We start from the raw sequence: 6,826 nt of genomic DNA, 5'->3' as shown, positions 1-6,826 counted from the left end.
CCTGTCCACCTAGGCTGCCTTGCACAGTATCTGGGTGCTGTCTCTCTTCTGGTCCACTGGCCTGGACTCCAGCCTCCTCACTGCCACTTGCTGGCTTGTGTGATCACATATGGCTTGACCTCCCTGAGCCTCAGTTTCTCTGTCCGTGAAATGGGGCGGAGCTGTAGGATAAGCACTGCACCACAAAGTCGGCACTTCAAACCCACCAGTTGCTCCTCAGAAACCCTATCCGTACTGGGTTGCTAGGAGTTGGAACTGACTTGGCGGCGCTTAACTAAAACAACAACAACCCCATTTGGAGGAGCCCGTAGGGCACAGAGGTTAAGCACTTAGGTACTTCTAGGTGTTTTAAACCCCCAGCCACTCCGTGAGAGAAAGCCGAGGCTCTCTGCTCCCACAGAGATGTACAGACTCGGAAACCCTATAGAGCAGTTCCACTCTGCCCTATAGGGTCCTGATGAGTCGGGATGGACCCGATGCCAATGAGGTGACCCCACTCACAAGTCTTGTGAACGCTAGAGGCAGCATGCCTAAAGTAGCCCCCCCTTTTGCCTTCTTCTCCTGACCCCCCCCCCGGGCCCCTCCCATCCTGCACTGGTTTCTGTGTGAGGTGGGCTAGTGTGGTGGGAATCATGAACTCGTTCCAGTGGATGTGAAATCAGGAGTCCTGGGTTTGGGTCTTCCCGTGGCTTGCTATGTGACCCTTCCCATCTCTGGGTGTCTGTGAACTGAGGGGCTAAGCCTGGCTTAGGGGCTTTTGGATTCTGTGTACCACAAAATCTTCACAATCCCCAGATCCTACCCCCAGAGGTTCTGACTCCCGGGGTCCCAGCAGGGACTGGAAAGGGGTGTTTGAACCAGCCCTCCGGGAGGATTCTGATACAAGTTCCCAACACTGTGAGCCCTTTTAGAGGTACCAGACCTCGTCCTGAAGGACAATATCGGCCCCGTTGCTGCGTCCTTGGGCCCCTCTAAACAGTCACACGCAGGAGTTCACTGTCTCCTGCCAAATCCAAATGATCTGTTTGACCTCCAGGGGCTCCTGTGGCTATTGGGTGCTGTCCAGTTGATTCAAACTCATAGCGACCCCACATGATAGAGTAGAGCTGTCCTATAGGGTTTCTTATGATATAATCTTTACAGAAAACATTTCCTGATAGCACAGTGGTTAAGGCACTTGGCTGCAAACCCAAAGGTTGGTGATTCGAAACCACCAGCAGCTCTGTGACAGTCTGCTTCTGTAAAGATTCCAAACCAAATCAGACCCATTGTTGTCTATTCTGACCCATAGTGACCCTGTAGGGTTTCCAAAGCTGTAAATCTTACCAAAGCAGATTGTACCTCTTTCTCCCCAGGAATGGCTGCTGACTTCGAACCCCCGACATTTTGGTTAGTAGCTAAGCACTTAAGCACTGCATCACCAGGGGTCTTATGGTCCAGATGACAGCTTTATAGATCCTATGGGGTCGTTCTACTCTGTCACATGGGGTTGTTATAACACAGAACCAACTTGCAGTCACCTTGTTTTGGTTTAATTTGTAGAGAAGCAGATCTCCAGGTCTTTCTTCCTTGGAGCAGCTGAGTGGGAGCAAACAGCCATTGTTTCAGTTAGCAGCTTTGAGCCACAGTGCTCTTCAAAGAGCCGTGTTAGTACCATTGTGCTGGTTCTGACTCGGCGACCCAATGTAGGGTTTCTGATGCGGTAAATCTCTACAGGAACAGAAAGCCTCATCTTTCTCCCTCGGAGCATCTGGTGGTTTGAACTGCCAACCTTGTGGTTCAAATTGAAGCTCCTCATTTCCCTGCTTCTCTGCGTCTTCTTACACGCAATGTGACAGCTTGGAGTGGGGGTCTGGCAGAGACCCAGCCCTTGGCCCACCTGACTTGGTGACAAGGTTGAGTGGACCCTAGATGTAGTCGTCCAGCCCAGGGCTCCCTCTCCTACCATGAGGACAAAGCCTGGGGTTAACGAGACCCCCCCTTGCTGGGGCCTGTAGTCAGGGTCCGGTGTGTGCTCCTGGCACCCCTAGCCAGGAGTCTGGGGTGAAGTTTGGAGCTTGGATGAGGTGAAGACAAGGTGTATGCCATGGGGTCTGGCTGTGCTTTGGCCACACTGGATGTGGTTCCCGCTGTTCGTCATGTCCTGTCATAAAAACTTCAAAAGTTCACTGCCACCGAGCCAGTGCTAACTCTTAGCTACCCTGTCTAGGGTTTCTGAGGCTGTAAATCTTTATGGGAGCAGAAAGCTTCCTCTTTCTCCCTAGGTGGGTTTGAACAGTTGACCTTCCAGTTAGCAGTCTAGTGCTTATCCTACAACACCACCAAGGCTCTTCTGTCCTGCCATAGAGGGGTATTTCCCACCCCCAGTTCCCACCCCGTCCCAGACTCAGATGGACCTTACCCAGGGTCACTGCCTCCGGTAGCCCCATATAATTGCTCAACCCCCAACCATGTCAGGCTGGAGGTACCATGGTGGGTGGGTGGGGGGACGGCAGGTTCTGGAGCCCAGAGCCCATCTTCAAGGGCAGCAGCTGGGCTGGGAGCTGTCACGTGGACCCTCGGCCCCAAGAGGCCGGTCACCTGATGCAGCCTAGACAGCCAGAAACCAGACTCTGCTTTGTGAAATCAGTCCTGGCTAGAGGCGGGTTTTTCCAGCCCTGCATAGCAGACAGACCGCATGTTCCCTGCTGGGTGGTCTGTGATGGCTGAGTCTCCTCCCAGCCTGGGGGCTTACTGCTGAATCACCACCACAAGCCCTCTGTGCCGTCACCAGCCCCCACATGGCAGCTTCTCTCTGAGTCTGTGCAGACCCAGGACTGGACTGTCAGGTGTCCACAGGTGTTTAAAGTCAACAAGAGGAGTGGGAGGAAACGCCCATTCTCTTTTCATTCTATTTTTCCATGAACCTGGAGAATCCCTCTTATATTGTATGAATCCACTTGCCTGAAATATTTAGAAGGGACAAACGAATTGAGAGCACAGTAGATTCTTGGTTTCTGGGGGTGGGCAGGAAAGAGGGCTCCCTTTTTAAGGGACATTGAGCTTCTGTTACGAATGGTGGTCATCTTTAAAACAGATAACAATGATGGTTAAGCTACAAGATTTATGTCATTAATGTCACTAAATTGTGCATGTAAAAAAATGTTCAAATGGTAAATGTTTCGTTTTATGTTGTTGTTAGGTTCTGACTCATAGTGACCCTGCATAGGGTTTCTGAGGCTGTAAATCTTTGCAGGAGCAGAAAGCCTCATCTTTATTCTGTGGAGCAGCTGGTGGACTTGAACCGCCAACCTTGTGGTTCTCAGTCCAGTGTTCATCCTACAGTCACTGTGCTATATGTACATGAGTATATTTTCCAAAATTAAAATAAAATTTTAAGAAGTTCTTCAGGTGGGGAAGGAGGCGTTCCAATTAATTATTTAACATCAACTATCTAAAATCACACTGGTATGATATCGGGAAGGACCAGTCCCTGAGAAGGACATCATGTTTGATCAAGTAGAGGGTCAGCAAAAAAGAGGAAGACCCCCAACAAGATGGATTGACACAGTGGCAGCAGCAGTGGACTCAAACATGACAATTGTGAGGCTGGCATAGGACGAGGAGGGTTCGTTCTGTTGTACATGGGGCCTCGAGTCAGAACAGACTCGGGCACCTAACAACAACAACATAGAAAACCTGTTGCTTTCAAGCTGACAACCCCGTATGTGTCAGAGTAGAACTGGGCTCCATACGGTTTTCAGTGGCTGAGTTTCCAGTTCTGGGCTGGAAAATGGTGGAGGGGTTTTAAAGACATCTATTGTCAGTGCTAGCATAGTGGTTACGAATCGGGCTGCGAAGCGCAAGGTCCGCAGTTCGAAACTACCAGCTACTCCGCGAGAGAAAGATGAGGCGATCTGCTCCCGTAAAGATTTACAGCCTCGGAAACCCTTTTCAGGGTCGCTATGGGTCGAAACCGACTCGACGGCACTTAACAACAACAACAATTGTCAGTGCTTGGCTCCTAACTGAAAGAAGAAAGGTTTGCGTCCATCCAGAGGAACCTCAGAGAAAAGGCGTGGCAATCGTCTGAAAATTACCCAGTCAATTTTGTGACCCAGAGTCACAACAGAACATGGTCCAATACAGCGCTGGAAGATGAGCCCCTAAGTTGGAAGGCCTTCAAAATATAAGTGGCTCAAACGACGGACTTGAACAGACCGCTGATAATAAGGATGGATAAGACCACGTCATATTTCCTTCAACTATTCATGGGGTCACTGTGAGTCAGAGCCATCTCAAAGGCAGCTAGTAACAAGTACCTATGTGTTGGGCGAGAGGAATGTTGCATTAACAAGTTATTAGAACCCCACCCTCCTGATTTCTCGTGTCCAATAGAATAAAAAAAAAAAAAATCCTCCAACAACAAAGAGAAAGACCCTCAGCCTAACTGAGGGTTAGGGCAGTCCAGGAAAGAGGGAGCCAGCCTTTCCTGAGGGCAGCTGGAGGGTGAGGGAAGAGACTGAGCGGCAAGGGTGTCTTCCTTTCCAAATGCTGCTATAGCAGAAATACCACAAGGGGGTGACTTTAACAAACAGAAATTTATTTTCTCACAGTTCGGGCAGCTACAGATCCAAATTCAGGGCACCAGCTCTAGGAGAAGGAGCCCTGGTGACACACTGGGTTAGGCATTGGGCTGCTAACCACAAGGTTATTGTTTCAAACCCACCAGCTGCTCCACAGGAGAAAGATGAGGCAGCCTTAGAGATGACAGCTTTAGAAACCCTATGGGACAGTTCTCTATCTTAGAGGCTGCTCTGAATTGGAATTGAGGGTAGCAGGGGATAGTTCTGCTATAGTGTTGTGGGCTAATGTGCTAGACTGCTAAGCCGTTTGAACCACATGGTTGGTGGTTCAAGCTCACCAGTCACTCCTTGGAAACCCTATACAGGGTAAGTATGGGTCAGAACCGATTCAATGGCACTGAACAACAACAATGATGTGACCTCTATAACATAACAAAACCCTATTCCCACAAGGTCAGCAGTTCGAATCCACCAGCCACTATGCAGGAAAATGAGGAGGCTTTCTGCTCCTGTAAAGATTTATAGCCTCGGACACGCTATACAGGGTCACTATGAGTCGGGACCAATTCCACAACACACAATAGTAACAGGAGTCCTAATGGAACCTATGGTGCTGCAGGGTAAGCACTTGACCACAAGGTCACCAGCCGCTCCACGGAAATCCTCTATAGGGACGCTATTATGAGTTGGAACCAATTCGATGGCACTTAACAACAACATAGCGTCACTGTGAGTTGGTTCTGACTCCTCGTGACTCTACAGGACAGTAGAACTGCTCCTTAGGGTTTGCAAGGCTGCAAAGCTTGTTTTTTCTTTTCTCTGTTCACTTGATGAAAACAGACACCATCCTCTTTCTCCCTCTGAGTGGCTGGGGGGTGTGAGCCACTGACCTTGCTATTAGCATCCTTGCGCTTATCCTATAACGCCACACCAGGACTCCTCTGCAGGTATAAGGGGTTAGGATTCACAACACGTATTCTGAGCGTACACAATTAAGCGCCTACAAGGGGGTGCATAGCTGAAGGAGTAGGTTGAGAACACATAGAACCCCTCCCCCCAACCCCCACCCCAAAAACACTCACAGGGCAGCTTCTAGGATAGGAGGAGGGGCTTGAGGAAGCCTGGGATGGGGAGGAGGGGGATGCTGAGAGGCGGTGGGGAGAATGATGCTATGGAGGGGTGAAGTCCCCAAGGCTTGGGGATTGATTGGGCCCAGACGGGAGCCAGGCCCCACCCCAGCCACAGAGGGAAACTGAATTTCGAAAGCTGTGAGTTAACCAAGGCCACACAGTGGGTCAAACGTGCCCAGTGCTTGTGTGGGACACAGCTCCAGTGTGGAGGCCCAGAAGCACCTGGGGAGGCACCAGGGGGAATAGCCACTGTCATACACCCTTGTGGGCAGCTAGTGTCCCTGGGTGACTTCAATCTTCTCTGTCATGTTCGTTGCAAAAGACGACTCCATCATTGCTTGAAAGATTTTTTTTAACAACAAGACGGGGACCATGTCTTATTCAACCAAGAGATCTGGTTTGGGCTCTAAAAATACGGTGGTGCCTGTATGTGGAGGGTCCCTAATGACACCGTGGTTAAGAGCTTGGCTGCTAACCAGAAGCTTGGTTAGTTAGACCCATCAGCTGCTCCACCTTCTGTAACTATGTTGTTGTTGTTAGGTGCCATCGAGTCGGTACCAACTCATAGCAACCCTATGCACAACAGAACGAAACACTGCCCGGTCCTGGGCCAACCTCGCAATTGTTGCCATGCTTGAGCCCATTGAGGCTGCCTCTTTGCCAATTCATCTAGCTGGGGTCTTCCTCATTTTCTCTGACCCTCCACCTTTCCAAACTTGATATCCTTCTCCAGTGACTGGTCCCTCCTGACAATATGTCCAAAGTATAAGAGACGAAGTCTGGCCATCCTGGCCTCCAAGGAGCACTCTGGCTGCACTTCTTCCAACACAGATCTGTTGGTTCTTTTGACAGTCCATGACACTTTCAATATTTTCCTCCAACACCCTAACTCAAAGGCATCAATTATTCTATGGTCTTCCTTATTCACTGTCCAGCTTTCACATGCATATGAAGTTTTTGAAAATATCATGGTTTGGATTAGGCGCACCTTAGTCCTCAAGCTGGTATCTTTGCTGGTCAACAATTTAAAAAGGTCTTGTGTGGCAGATTTGCCTAAAGTAATATGTCGTTTGTTTTCTTGACTCCTGCTTCCATGTTTGTTGACGGTGGATCCAAGAAATATGAAGTCTT

Source organism: Chrysochloris asiatica, unplaced genomic scaffold, assembly GCF_000296735.1.
Source record: "Chrysochloris asiatica unplaced genomic scaffold, ChrAsi1.0 scaffold00097, whole genome shotgun sequence".
Taxonomy (NCBI): Eukaryota; Metazoa; Chordata; class Mammalia; order Afrosoricida; family Chrysochloridae; genus Chrysochloris; species Chrysochloris asiatica.
This window is presented reverse-complemented; position numbering follows the sequence as displayed.